Source organism: Anolis carolinensis, chromosome 1 (assembly GCF_035594765.1).
Source record: "Anolis carolinensis isolate JA03-04 chromosome 1, rAnoCar3.1.pri, whole genome shotgun sequence".
Classification (NCBI taxonomy): domain Eukaryota; kingdom Metazoa; phylum Chordata; class Lepidosauria; order Squamata; family Dactyloidae; genus Anolis; species Anolis carolinensis.
This window is the reverse complement of record NC_085841.1, coordinates 214,132,534-214,146,076: the sequence shown is the minus strand read 5'-3', so window position 1 is coordinate 214,146,076 and position 13,543 is coordinate 214,132,534. Positions and strand designations below refer to the sequence as shown.

The 13,543-nt window shown below is 40.4% G+C and overlaps 1 protein-coding gene across 2 annotated transcripts in view; it reads right to left on the bottom strand.

Annotated features, from left to right (window-relative positions):
* Nucleotides 1-13,543, bottom strand: part of LOC100560075 (voltage-dependent sodium channel SCN7A/9A-like) — a 148,997-nt gene that overhangs the window by 83,271 nt on the left and 52,183 nt on the right. The window lies entirely within an intron of this gene.

Sequence of the window (13,543 nt, the reverse complement as noted above, 5' to 3'; positions counted from 1 at the left end):
CTGAGGCACCTAATTTTACCACAAAAAAACTGGGAAAACATTGACTCCAGTATAAGCCGAGATACCAATGAAATTATTAATTGAGGCATCAGTAGTTTAAATGTTTTTGAATCTTTACATCAAACTGTAATTTAAAATATGACTGTTCAACTCTGATTAAATCATTATTTTCATCTTCTTCAATGTAAATATGCTTATGTATCCTTTTAATAATGTAATAATAACAATAATAAATGGAGTAAAGTAATAAATGTATTACAGTAGAGTCTCACTTATCCAACACTCACTTATCCAACGTTCTGGATTATCCAACACATTTTTGTAGTCAATATTTTTAATATATCATGATATATTGGTGCTAAATTCGTAAATACAGTAATTACTACATAGCATTACTGTGTATTGAACTACTTTTTCTGTCAAATTTGTTGTATAACATGATGTTTTGGTGCTTAGTTTGTAAAATCATAACCTAATTTGATGTTTAATAGGCTTTTCCTTAATCCCTCCTTATTATCCAACATATTCACTTATCCAACGTTCTGCTGGCCCGTTTATGTTGGATAAGTGAGACTCTTCTGTATTATTAATAAAAATAGAGTAAAATAAATGTAAAAGTAACAACACTAATAGAGTAAAATAATAAAAGTAATAATAATAATTAATAGAGTAAAATAATAAATGTAACAATACCAATAATAATAGAGAAAAATAATAAATATACCATATATACTTGAGCATAAGCCAACCTGAATATAAGCCCACTAGGACCCTCACCCGAATATAAGCTGAGGAGGTTTTTCCAGTCCTAAAAAAGGACTGAAAAACTAGGCTTATACTCGAGTATATACAGTATCTACGTTTATACATATCATGTCTTCAAATGAAAGAACCATTATATTATCATCAAGCACCTGAATTAAAATTTCTTTTTTTCTTCCTTACATTAGCCAGCATACAGTCTGTTCTGCCTTTACAGCTAACACTATTATTTTCTAGCTGTCAAGTTCAAGTGATCACTTAAAAATACCAGCCTTTTCCTATCCTAATTCTGAATATATCTGAAGCCTACCACTGCTCTTCTGAGGAGCTGTCCATGGTACCTAATTTGATATACTACAAAAGTAGAACACTACTTAGCAGTACTTCTGGAAAGGGAAAGAAACAACAAAGGAGACACTCAGTTAACATTTAAAATATTCTAGAAATGTATTGAAACTATTGGAAACATCAAAAAATACATTAAATTGTGGCTCTTATGGAAAGAAAGGGTTAAAGTGCTGCCTTAGGATTATTTAGCCACACATTCACTCAGCATTCTCATTTCAGACCACTCCAGAAGTCACCCATCCTTATAAGTGAGCAAACATGTATGGTTGTTGAAAGGACAATCAGAGGAGTAATTTTACACACACACACACACAATATAGATATCTACTTAACACACAAAGTAGTCTACCTGTTACAGAAATCAATAACCAATTTGTTCAAAGTCAAACAACACATGCTTTCCTATGAAATAAAAAGCACTGTGAATGGAACAACAAACACCTCTTCAATAACTAGTCAAAGAAAAAATTATAAAAATATTAGTTCATAAGTCCCATAGATGTGATCGGCGATAGCCAGAGATACTGTGATTACTGGTGAATCCTGCTTGACTGAGCAGGACAGTTTTAGGACTTATGAGGATCCTTTTCCTGGCCTCTTGCCAAGATCGTGTGGCCCAATACTTCACAGAATTCCCGATCTACCAATACTTTAAGACCTATTTACAAGAGATAAAAGGAAATTGCTTCTTGCTCCATCCTACTGCCAAATGCTTCCTCCAAAGGGGAAGGTGCATTTAGCCTTACCTCTCACTATCTGGCTGAACAGTTTCCTTCATAGTCTTTTCCAATAAATTCAAGCATAATAAGAAGTACAAAACCTCTGAGCAGTTCATTATAGGAAAGTATATCTTTCTGTCACAATCACGTGCATTGATTATTCATTTTTGTTTTTGCAAGAAGCTGCAAAATACTTGTGCCAGAAAACTAAAGTCAATTCAGAGCCTTTACATGCAATAAAAAGTATATGTTTACGGCATGTGACAATACACATTAGATGCAATGCCTTTCCTATTTGCAAAGGCCAAACCTCTTTCTTCATGGGGAATACACATATCAAATGTCTCCCATTTGCTGTTTCCTGCTAGAAATGTGAAACCAAAGCAAACACGTATGCTAGAATGTGCAACCCTGCACTGTGATCAGCATTTTGCTGATTCTAAATGATCCAATCTTATTCTGCTTCTTGTCAAACATGATTCTTTCCTGAAGTCTTGTTCCCTCCTCCGTCCTCCCAAGAACACTGCTTCAAATCATTCATTGCTATTTAATGTGATCATAGAAGCTAAAGACAGCACGAAGGCCTATGAGTAATGCCTTTATCCTGTTTTTCAGCAAGATATCAAAGGGCTGGCTGGCTACCTCATGTTTTTAACCTTGTAGCAGCTGTTTCTGGTTCATCCACCTTCAATAAACAGATCATCTAGAGAACCTCTGCCTTGTTATTTTACAGTGTGACTTCAAAGAAAAGTTGTTAATGAAAAGGGAGTGAGGATTGTCCTTTTTTATTTGCCAACTAAATTACTTTCCCCCCTCACCACACATTGTAAGTGGATCAGTACAACCAGAGAAATGTCGGTATACCATCGGAAGATAGGACTCCCAGGTCGGAAGATGGTCAAAATGCTACTGGGGAGGAGCAGAGGATTAGCCCAACTAGCCCCAGATGTGATGACGCAGTTAGCTCAAAGCCGGAAGGAAGGCTAACGGCCGACGGTGCTGGAGATGAAGGACGAATCCGATGTTCTAGAGATCAACACACTATAGGAACCTGGAATGTAAGATCTATGAGCCAGGGCAAACTGGACGTGGTCATCGGTGAGATGTCAAGATTAAAGATAGACATTCTGGGAGTCAGTGAACTGAAATGGACTGGAATGGGCCACTTCACAAAAGATGACCACCAAATCTACTACTGCAGGCGAGAGGAACAGCAAGAAATGGAGTGGCCTTCATAGTTAATAATAAAGTTGCGAAAGCAGTGATTGGATACAACCCAAAAAATGATAGAATGATCTCAATTCGAGTTCAAGGCAAGCCGTTTAACATCACGGTGATCCAAATATATGCCCCAACCACAGCTGCTGAAGAAGCAGAATTAGAGCAGTTCTATGAGGATCTGCAGCACCTACTGGATAACACACCAAAAAGAGACATTATTCTCATTACAGGAGATTCGAATGCTAAGGTGGGCAGTCAAATGATAATCAGGATCACAGGCAAGCATGGTCTGGGACAACCAAACGAAGCAGGACGTAGGCTGATAGAATTTTGCCAGGAAAACTCTCTGTGCATAACAAACACTCTCTTCCAACAACCTAAAAGATGGCTTTACACATGGACTTCACCAGATGGTCAACACCGAAATCAGATTGACTACATCCTCTGCAGCCAAAGGTGGCGGACATCCATCCAGTCGGTGAAAACAAGACCTGGAGCTGACTGTAGTTCAGACCACGAACTTCTTATTGCAAAATTTAGAATCAGACTAAAGAGAATGGGGAAAATACACAGACCAATTAGATATGATCTCACAAATATTCCTAATGAATATGCAGTGGAAGTGAAGAATAGATTTCAGGGACTAGACTTGATAAATAGAGTCCCAGAAGAACTATGGACAGAAGTCCACAACATTGTTCAGGAGGCAGCAACAAAGTACATCCCAAAGAAAAAGAAAACCAAGAAGGCAAAATGGTTGTCTGCTGAGACACTGGAAGTAGCCCAAGAAAGAAGGAAGGTGGAAGGAAACAGCGATAGGGGAAGATACGCCCAATTAAATGCACAATTCCAGAGGTTAGCCAGGAGAGACAAGGAACTATTTTTGAACAAGCAATGCATGGAAGTGGAAGAAGACAATAGAATAGGAAGGACAAGAGACCTCTTCCAGAAAATCAGAAACATCGGAGGCAAATTTCAGGCAAAAATGGGCATGATCAAAAACAAAGATGGCAAAGACCTAACAGAAGCTGAAGAAATCAAGAAAAGGTGGTGAGAATATACAGAAGATCTGTATAGGAGGGATAAAAATATAGAAGATAGCTTTGATGGTGTGGTGAATGAATTAGAACCAGACATCCTGAAGAGTGAGGTTGAATGGGCCTTAAGAAGCATTGCTAACAACAAGGCAGCAGGAGACGATGGGATCCTAGCTGAACTGTTAAAAATCTTGAAAGAAGATGCTATCAAGGTGATGCATGCCATATGCCAGCAAATATGGAAAACACAAGAATGGCCATCAGATTGGAAAATCAATTTACACCCCCATACCAAAAAAGGGAAATGCCAAAGAATGTTCAAACTTCCGTACAGTGGCACTTATTTCCCATGCCAGTAAGTTAATGCTCAAGATCCTGCAAGGCAGACTCCAGCAATACATGGAGCGAGAGCTGCCAGATGTCCAAGCTGGGTTCAGGAAAGGCAGAGGAACCAGAGACCAAATTGCCAATATCCGCTGGATAATGGAGGAAGCCAGGGAGTTTCAGAAAAACATCTACTTCTGCTTTATTGACTACTCTAAAGCCTTCGACTGTGTGGACCATAACAAACTGTGGCATGTCCTTGGTGGTATGGGGATCCCAAGTCACCTTGTCTGTCCCCTGAGAAATCTGTATAAAGACCAAGAAGCCACAGTCAGAACAGACCATGGAACAACAGACTGGTTCAAGATTGGGAAAGGAGTGCGGCAGGGCTGTATACTATCGCCCTACCTATTCAACTTGTACGCAGAACACATCATGCGACATGCAGGGCTTGACAAATCCAAGGCTGGAGTTAAAATTTCTGGAAGAAACATTAACAACCTTAGGTATGCAGATGATACCACTCTGATGGCCGAAAGTGAGGAGGAGCTGAGGAGCCTTATCACCAAGGTGAAAGAAGAAAGTGCAAAAGCCGGGTTGCAGTTAAACGTCAAGAAAACCAAAATCATGGCAACCAGACCGATTGGCAACTGGCAAATAGAGGGAGAAAACGTGGAGGCAGTGACAGACTTTATATTTCTAGGTGCGAAGATCACCGCAGACGCAGACTGCAGCCAGGAAATCAGAAGACGTTTACTTCTTGGGAGGAGAGCAATGGCCAACCTCGATAAAATACTGAAAAGCAGAGACATCACACTGGCAACGAAGGTCCGCATAGTCAAAGCAATGGTATTCCCCATAGTAACCTATGGATGCGAGAGCTGGACCATAAGAAAGGCTGAGCGAAAGAAGATGGACGCTTTTGAACTCTGGTGCTGGAGGAAAATCCTGAGAGTGCCTTGGACCGCAAGAAGATCCAACCAGTCCATCCTCCAGGAAATAATGCCTGACTGTTCACTGGAGGGAAGGATATTAGAGGCAAAGTTGAAGTATTTTGGCCACATCATGAGAAGACAGGAAAGCTTGGAGAAGAGCATGATGCTGGGAAAAATGGAAGGAAAAAGGAAGAGAGGCCGACCAAGGGCGAGATGGATGGATGGTATCCTTGAAGTGACTGGCTCGACCTTGAAGGAACTGGGGACGGTGACGGCCGACAGGGAGCTCTGGCGTGGACTGGTCCATGAGGTCACGAAGAGTTGAAAACGACTGAACGACTGAGACGACGACGACACATTGTTTACACTTGCCAATCAAAAATCTCTGTATTGCGAGACTGCCCAATTTTAGCTATTGGTATTAGTAACTTAGGGGCCAGGTTCAAATCCAGGGAGCGGAATGAGCGCCCGCTGTTAGCCCCAGCTCCTGCCAACCTAGCAGTTTGGAAACATGCAAATGTGAGTAGATCAATAGGTGGCAAGGTAACGGTGCTCCATGCAGTCATGCTGGCCACATGACCTGGAGGTCTATGGATATTTCTTAGTGGGTTGAGACATCATGATAATTTTTTTACAAGTATCTTTTATATCCTTAGAGAGAACTCAGCTGGAGAAAGTTTTTGTATGTTTTATTTTTTCATGTCAGGAGCGACTTGAGAAACTGCAAGTCACTTCTGCTGTGATAGAAGTGGCCGTCTGCAAGGACAGTGCCCAGGGGACACCCGGATGGTTTTTTTTTTAATGTTTTTACCATCCTTGTGGGAGGCTTTTCTCATGTCGCCACATGGGGCGCTGGAGCTGACAGAGGGAGCTCATCCATGCTCTCCCTGGATTCGAACTGGCAACCTTTAGACCAGTAAGCCAACCTGCAAGTCAGCAGTTCTGCCGGCTTGTGCCACCAGGAGCTCCTATTTTGTATGGTTCTTGTACCTGCCTTTTAATACCTAAAATAGAAAGATAAAAATGAAAGCAAACACTGGCTGAACTAGCATTGGTTAAACTTGCTGTGGCTGTTGACTTCTTGTAACCACAGCAGAGGACTTTCCTTGCCTCAAAGCAGCAATTAAACCAAGTGATGCCAAAAGGATTTGTTCCCCAGCTGATCTGACATAGGCTGTAGGTGATTTGCTTCAACAAGCAATTGAGCTTTTCATATCTCACAGGGCATCAGTGTAAATCTACTTTGCATTAAAGAGACACGATAAGACTCTCGGCAATCAGGGAGTAAAATTGACATGTTCATCCTAGTGTTTACTTTGCACCAGGTGGCATCGATGTGGTTCTCTGGATACACATTGTCAAGGGAAGATGCAAATATAGAAGGGTAAACCTGGGAAAACTCTGGTCCAGTGTCTTCATGAATAGTGAATAAGCTTTGCCATACCCATTTGTACTGGGTACAAATACCCACCTTGTTGATGGGAAGCTTCCCACCGGTGTGGAAATAATCTATCAGACAGATGGCAAACTATTTAACCTCAGCAGACTGAAAGCCAAAACCAAGGTCACCACAACATCTGTTATAGAACTCCAATATGCCGATGTGCGCACTCAGAAGAAGACCTACAAGCCACTCTAAACACCTTCGCAGAACCATACAAGGAGCTCGGCCTCTCATTGAACATCGAGAAAACCAAAGTGCTCTTCCAACAGGCACCAGCTAATCCCTCTGCAATGCCAGGAATACCGCTTAGTGGTGTAACATTAGAAAACATTGACCATTTCCGCTACCTTGGCAGCCACCTCTCCACAAAAGTCAACATTGGCACTGAAATACAACACCGCCTGAGCTCTGCGAGGGCAGCATTTTTCAGAATGAAGAAGAGTGTTTGACGATCGCGACATCCATAGAGATACCAAGGTGCTTGTTTATAAAGCCATTGTCCTCCCAACCCTGCTCTATGCCTGCGAAACGTGGACGGTCTACAGACATCACACCCAACTCCTGGAGTGTTTCCATCAGTGTTGCCTCAGAAAAATCCTGCAAATCTCTTGGGAAGACAGGCGGACAAATGTCAGCATGCTGGAAGAAGCAAAGACCACAAGCATTGAAGCGATGCTCCTACGCCATCAACTCCGCCGGACTGACCACGTTGTCCGAATGTCCAATCACCGTCTCCCAAAGCAGCTACTCTTTTCCAAACTCAAGAACGGGAAATGAAATGTTGGTGGGCAGGAAAAGAGATTTAAAGATGGGCTTAAAGCCAACCTTAAAAACTGTGGCATAGACACTGAGAACTGGGAAGCCCTGGCCCTTGAGCGCTCTAATTGGAGGTCAGCTGTTACCAGCAGTGCTGCGGAGTTTGAAGAGGCATGAATGGAGGGCATAAGGGAGAAACGTGCCAAGAGGAAGGCCCGTCAAGCCAACCCTAACCGGGACCACCTTCCACCTGGAAACCGATGTCCTCACTGCGGGAGAACATGCAGATCAAGAATAGGTCTCTTCAGCCATCTACGGACACACCCCCAAGACCCTATGACTGGAGGACCATCATCCTCGGCCTACGAGGGATCACCAATTAAGTAAGTAAGTAAGTTTGATAGATAAATCAGGCATAAACACTTAAATCCTTAGCGAGATCCATGCTATAGCTGAAAGCATACACTGAATAGGAATTCAGTCCAATTGAACTTTTTCATGAGTTGTAATTCCCAATAAGAATGCTTGGATTGGGTCACAAATCAAATATACCAATTTTACTCTTAACATGATGGCTTCTCTAAATAAATTATACATTCATACATATATACAGTACATACACAAACACACATTCATACATACTGTAGAACCCTGTATGATCATTATCTTCTATATAACACTGTAATTTCAGTGATACATATGGATTCTGGCCAGAACCCCACAAACCCGTTATCGGTAAGCAGTTACTGTGATAGTTTAGGGTCTATATCCCTCTCTACGGAGAAGCGGCTGCTTTATATCCCCTTGACCCCATAAACAAGCTCTCATGTAGCAGGTAGTAAAAGGGCCCATGTCACAAATTGCTCTCATGCCGTTGAGGTCTTCAGGTTGTTCTTGATCTGGATCCTCCCTTGGGGTCCACAGGATTTTACCCACAGGTTCATTGGAACATCCAAGCCCCCTCACCATGGCAAGGTGACAATCCATTATCAATTATCCATTATCAAGGGGGCTCAGACAGTGTAGAAGGGCCCTGAGGCATCATTTTGTGGCCTCTAGTCAAGATTTTTTCAGGGGAAGAAAGTTATGGGAAAAAACCGAAACAGATTGTCAAGTGCCAAACACCCGCAACTCCATCACCTCCATTTTTTTTTACAGAATTCATTACTCAAGGCTTTGAAAGCTGATTCAGCTGTTAAGTCAACTGTGTAGGAGGAGGAAACTGAAATGTTTTTTCACAACATCTAGTCAACATCAGGGCTTGGATGAAACTATGGGAAAACAGAAACTATACCATCAGCTGCCAAACATGTAAAACTTTCTTCCTTTTCCTTCAACTTGTCTCAACTCTCTCTCCCCCATCACTGTTTTTCACAGCTATTTTTGTTAGCAGCTGCAGCTTTCAAATGAGAACTGTAATCTTTCTAGTAATTTCAGTCTTTCTTAGCAGCCATCTCCAGATAGTTTGACAGCTGTAGAATCTTTTCACTCATGATGATGTCTGCTCAATTTTGGGGCCTAGCACAAGAAAGGAGGGAAAGTTGCGGGGAGAAATATTGCAGACCGAAAGGTCCCAGGTTCAATCCCCGGGAGCGGCGTGAGCGGCCACTGTTAGCTCCAGCTTCTGCCAACCTAGCAGTTCGAAAACATGCCAATGTGAGTAGATCAATAGGTACCGCTCCAGCGGGAAGGTAAGGGCGCTCCATGCAGTCATGCCGGCCACATGACCTTGGAGGTGTCTATGGACAACGCCGGCTCTTCGGTTTAGAAATGGAGATGAGCACCAACCCCCAGAGTCAGACATGACTGGACTTAACGTCAGGGAAACCTTTGGGGGGGGGGCATGGGGGGTTGCTAGCAAAGCTGTTGAGAAGGTAGTAGACTTTTTTTTTTCTTCCTAAACCAATTTCTGATGGGGCCAGGAAGTCCAATTTTAATCTCATTTGGGATATTGGATAATTCCCATCTCATCTTTAGTATAACACAACTCCAAGGTGAACTAAAAGGAACAAAAATACGTTTAAGATTATAAGATGTCCAGATATCTTCATCAGACAAGATGTTGCAAAAAGCAGCTGGACGGGGGCAGGGAAGGAGGAAGCCTGACGATGCAGATGTCTTGATGTCTGTATGACGTCTTGAGATGGCATGGAGTTCACGGGAATCAATGAGAACTTGGTCAATAACTTAATAATAATAACTTTATTCTTATAATCTGCCTCCATCTCCCAGAAGGGACATGGGATGGCTTACATGGGGACCCAGCCCAGAAAAAACAAAGAATTCAAGATACAAAAATTAAAACACATAACAAAAACAATATACTGTATATACTTGAGTATAAGCCTAGTTTTTCAGCCCTCTTTTTAAGACTGAAAAAGCCCCCCTCGGCTTATACTCGGGTGAGGGTCCTGGTTGGTTTATATTTGGGTCAGCTTATACTCGAGAATATATGGTACATTTATTATTTTTCTCTATTATTATTGGTATTATTACATTTATTATTTTTCTTTATTATTGTTGCTACTATTACATTTATTTTACTCTATTTTTATTATTTTTATTAATACATTTATTATTTCACACTGATCTTATTATTATTATTATTATTGCATTTATTATTTTACTCTATTTATTATTACATGTATTATTTTACTCTATTTATTATTATTATTATTATTACATATATTATTTTATTCTATTATTATTAAAAGGATACATAAGCACATTTACATTGAAGAAGATGAGAATAATGATTTGATCAGAGTTGGACAGTCTTATCTTAAATTTGAGTTTTATGTAAATATTCAAAAACATTTAACCTACTGATGCCCCAATTAATGTAATTTTATTGGTATCTATTTTTATTTCTGAAATTTACCACCCTCGGCTTATACTGGAGTCAATGTTTTCCCAGTTTTTTTGTGGTAAAATTAGGTGCCTCGGCTTATCTTAGGGTTGGCTTATACTCAAGTATATACGGTAATTAAAACAATTAAACCAATGAAATAAAGACATCATACAATTCATCAATGAACATCACAGAACCGAAAAGTAGGACTATTAAGAATTGCAAGGGAAGGGCAGGGAGTGTGCAAAACACAGGACAATGGGACCAGGAGTGGGAATAAAATGCTAGAAATCATAACAATAAATAAATTAGGACCGGGAAGTAATGATTACAAGCTAACCTGTTATTCAAAGGCACATTGAAACATTCATGTTTTCAAGTCTTTATGGAATATGGACAGGGTGGGAGCTAATCTGATTTAGATTATGGCTTTGAATGAGAGATCCTTAGAACATTCTCTCTGTGCACTAACAATGGTCCTATCATTAGGAATCACCCCAGCTACTAGGAAAGAATAGCAAAGTTCTGGAAACTATAGTGGCTACAAATTGACGTTAAATCAGTCAAGACCATTTGAAGGATCAGAGGTTCCTCACCCTAACATTTCCCTTAAATATTTATAAATTATGTTTAGGAAATTAGAAATATTTCATCTGTACTGAATGTCAGTAAATGTATTATAGCCATACATTTCAGACAGTTATAAATTAGCCCAGTGTACTATGAGCAACAATATTGTTATTTGGCTTTGACAGTATGTACGTGCAAGATACTGAAACAAAAACACAGAGAAAAAATGCAAGTGATCAATGACAAAACTATTATAGGCAGTATGAATTTATAATCGGCAGCCCAGCGCATAGCTTGAAGTGGTAGGTTTTGAAAGTCAATTAATGTTAGAAGGCAAACACATAAGAGAACAGTATAGAGTTTGCATACCCTCTCACATTTTACAGATGTAAACTGGGACAAGGCCTCATCTACACTGCCATATAAAATCCAGATTATCTGCTTTGTACTGGATTATATAACAGTATATATAGAGGCATAGGAGCCCTGGTGGCTCAGTGTGTTAAAGCGCTGAGCTGCTGAACTTGCAGACCGAAAGGTCCCAGGTTCAAATCCCAGGAGCAAAGTGAGCACCCACTGTTAGCTCCAGCTTCTGTTCGAAAACATGCCAATGTGAGTAGGTCAATAGGTACCACTCCGGCGGGAAGATAATGGCACTCCATGCAGTTATGCCGGCCACATGACCTTGGAGGTGTCTACAGACAATGCCGGCTCTTCGGCTTAGAAATGGAGATGAGCACCAACCCCCAGAGTCAGACATGACTGGACTTAATATCAGGCGAAACCTTTACCTTTACCTATAGAGGTATATAATTACAGTTCAGATCAGAGAAACTGGATTATGTGCTTTGATAATTTGAATTATATGGCAGTGAATATCCAGCCTAAGCAACACCAGTGTGGTCAGGATAGCAAAAAGTAATGAGGTAGAATACATAAGCTAGGAGAAGATGTAGAGGTTTACTATTGCATGAGTCTACTGGGAAGAGTAAGGCCCCTTCCACACTGGCACATAAAATCCAAATTATTTGTTTTGAACTAGATTATATGGTGGCATAGATACATATAATCCAGTTCAAAAAGATAATATACTCAACTGCTGAGCTGATGGAGTACAAACTACTGTTGTCCTTAGAAATCAAATTACAACAGGTAAAGTCTACTGAGAATGAAATGAAGAGAAAACTGGGATGTTTTAGAAGTACAGTAGAGTCTCACTTATCCAACGTAAACGGGCCAGCAGAACGTTGGATAAGCGAATATGTTGGATAATAAGGAGAGATTAAGGAAAAGCCTATTAAACATCAAATTAGGTTATGATTTTACAAATTAAGCACCAAAACATCATGTTAGACAACAAATTTGACAGAAAAAGTAGTTCAATACACAGTAATGCTATGTAGTAATTACTGTATTTACGAATTTAGCACCAAAATATCACGATGTATTAAAAACATTGACTGCAAAAATGTGTTGGATAATCCAGAACGTTGGATAAGCGAGTGTTGGATAAGTGAGACTCTACTGTACCTTAAAAAGTGGGATGTTAGAAGATTAAATGGGATTGTTCCTACCAAACCAGAACAGTTGGGAGGGTATGAGGTTATCCTAAAACATGAGATCTCACCTTGAAAGCTCTTCAGTTACTCAGTGGTTCTCAACCTGAGGTCCCTGGATGTTTTTGGCCTACAACTCTCAGAAATCCCAGCCAGTTTACCAGCTGTTTGGATTTCTGGGAGTTGACGGCCAAAAACATCTGGGGACCCCAGGTTGAGAACAACTGAGATACATCATCATCTTTATTTATTTATATCCTGCCTTCCCCAAATCTCACAATGTAAAAGAGGAATCCAATTAAAAGGTCAAAAAGAATTTAAGCTGCATGTTAACATAAGGTATACTGTTTCGTATTGCTTTATTTGTACCCAACCTTTCCCCAAAGCTGAGACTGAAGGATTCCATAAACACTAAATCAAGTTGTTCGCATGTATCTCCCTTTGAAATGAGAGAAATGTCGCCATATAAGTGTGATTTCTGCAGAAAATGTTCTGTCCTCAGACATGTTAAACACCCTAACTAAATGATTGTGCTATTTTTAGCTATTCATAATTATTCATTTTTGAACTCATGTGACCATCTCCATTTGTAAATACTTTCAGATTTTTTTTAACAAAATAATACATACTACCACAGCAGGGAAAAGGAGAAAGGCGAAGGAATCCAAGAAAGTGTGCATAATGAAGCTGCCATGGAGAGGATTCACATACACAATTTCAGGAAAAGTTCTATGTCAGTGGTTCTCAACCTGTGAGCCCCAAAAGTTTTGGCCTTCAACTCTCAGAAATCCCAACAGCTGGTAAACTGGCTTGGATTTCTGGGAATTGTAGGTCAAAACACACGGGGATCCACAGGATGAGAACCACTGGTCTATGTAGAAGGGCCATAAATATCTAAATCTGATTTTAGGGCTAGTTCAGACCTTGGGCTTAGGATGCATTTACACTGTAGAATGAATGCAGTTTGATACAATTTTAACTGACATGATAAAAGCCGTTGATGGCTAATAATATATTAAA